Consider the following 2,500-nt stretch of genomic DNA (forward strand, 5'->3'; position numbering starts at 1 on the left):
AATGTCCAATAACATGCAAGAGGTACCGGAAGTACAGTTAGAAGTTATTTTTTAGGTAAACAATGTAAGCTTAAAATAGTAAATTTATGTAAATTTCCATAATCATTCAGACAATAAAAAAGTTTAATTGCTTGAGAAAAAAACAACAACAAATGGTTTGGTGCATAAAAGTCCATCCAGGAAAGAGAGCTCAGAAAGCTAGAAACGAACTGTTTGAAAGCCTGGTTTTCATTTCCCAGCCGATTTCTTCGCTCGCGGCTCGTTTGTTTCTTATACCGTTTTCTAGTCCATGTACCATTCGAGAAGCTTGGCAAGCTCTCTGTTATTGCCTCAGGCCACACGTTTTTCTTTTGTTCTCCAAGTAACTGGATTGAAATTCCAAAGTCGTTGTCGTACTCAAATCTTACTTTAGGTTCCTATTCTCTTGAGTGGAGCTGGTTCTCCATCTATTTACTTTGGGTTGGATCTCTAAAGCAAGAATATACAAGCTCACAACGTAGGACCTTCGATCTGATTCAAATTCCTCAACCAGGTTCAAAATGCTTGAACTTTGTTGTGATGTGAAAAGGAGAGAAATATTTGTCCAGCCATGTGTCGCCGATAGAAATCCGGTAATGGTGCCGGAATAAATGACTGACATGCTGTAATATTTGGGTGTCATAAATTCCTCCTGGAAGGTTATTTAGTTCTGATAAAAAATCTCTGTGAAATTCTTTCGCATTATCACAATTATGTGCAGTATTCAACACGTTTCCTTGAAAGTTGTTACCTCGGCTAAGTCAACGTGAAGCTCGCTCACGAATTTTTTTCGTTATTGCATAAAAGAAATAGATTTCATTTCAGTGCCGTGTGTCTGTACTCTGATAACGTACAGAGGACGTCTAAAGGTGGTATCCAAAAACAGAATCCTGTGGGTACACGCCCTTGCATTGCATCCACAAAACATTGACATGTTTAAGCTACAGACAGCGAAGCTAACCGATGGAAAAGTAAAACTCATCTAACATACCTTAAAGATGAACAACAACTACGGTGCAGGTAAATTCAGTGACTGCAGAAGTTAAATCATTCGAGGGAAAACAAGTCTCCTGCAGAAGAAAGCGATCCAAACAGCTGCATGAAATATTCCAAGAAGTCTGCACGGCTAGCTCAGAAGACAAGCTACTAAACTAAGGTAGTCGGCAGAACTTAAATATAGTTTACGTCAAATAGCATGAGGTATTGGAATTATAGGAAGTTCTTTTTAGGTAAACAGTGTAAGCTTAAAATAGCAAATTTGTGTGAATTTTCATAATCAGTCAGACAATAAAAAGGTTAATTAAGATTCTTGAGAAAAAGAAAAATTCAAATAGTTGGTGCATAATATTCCATCTAGGAAAAACTCTTAGAAAGCTAGAAACGAACAGGTTGGAAAGCCCGGTTTTCATTTCACAAGATTTCTTCGCTCGCGGCTTGTTTGTTTCTTATCCCGTTTTCTAGTAGCTACGTTTTAAACAAAAAATTCATGAACCATTCAAGAAGTTTGGAAAGCTCTCTGTTATTGCCTCGGGCAACACGTTTTTCCTGTGCTCTCCACATTTCTCACGTACATCCAAAACGGGACAGACGGACCGTCGCTAAGCTGATAAAAGGAACCTTCACATCAGAGTACGAGTACGAGACTGGATACAAGTACGACTTCAAATTTCAAATCAGTCGCATCCCCAGAACTCTCGCTCCTTTCCGTTGTTTACCAATAGCTTAGGAGAACCTAGAAAGAGGATTGTTTTAGGTTTTGCAATGAAGGCAAGACGAATGACCAAGCAAACAAAGTTCCCTCGTGCAAACGATAAACAAATGTATCACTGAACCGTGGAAGACAAAAAATGTCTACGGACAAGAACAGCTTATCGACTGCATTCGTCTAGGGTCCAATGGCCGCTTTATGCCCCGGAATTGCATCTATACAACATTGACGCGTGTAACCTACATACAGCTAAGGTCGCCGATGAAAAAGAAAACTCATCTGAAATATTTCAAGCCATCTGCGCAGGTTACACTAGTTATCCACGAGGAAGCAACTTTTTGTGTGCAACCGATTTTCCCAGAGTGAAATTGCCTTCGGGAAATTTCCATGGATACGTCAAAAAGAACAAAAGAATTTCCCATGACAGTTACAGAGATAACTTCTATGAGTTAATAAGAACCCAAAGCAGCTCAATCAATCATGAAAAAGTGAAATGTACTAAACACTAAAAATCACGTGTTATTTACGTGCTGTGTTCATGAAGGTCAAATCGTACCCGCCACTGCATTTCAAGCTCGACAACAATCACAGCATGGCTCACTCTTTCCACCAGTGGTCGAGAACCCTATCGTTCAGGATTCGCTGAAACCAATTTTGTGGTCGCGTAAATACCCAAGTTCGTCCACGATGGCGAACAACGAGTCGGCGTGTTCTTAAATGTAAAACGAAAAACTGCAAGCTCTGGAAAAAGTGTATTCGTTGTCGGCGTCGACG

Source organism: Pavona decussata, unplaced genomic scaffold, assembly GCF_977016875.1.
Source record: "Pavona decussata unplaced genomic scaffold, jaPavDecu1.1 SCAFFOLD_143, whole genome shotgun sequence".
In the NCBI taxonomy this organism is placed as follows: Eukaryota; Metazoa; Cnidaria; class Anthozoa; order Scleractinia; family Agariciidae; genus Pavona; species Pavona decussata.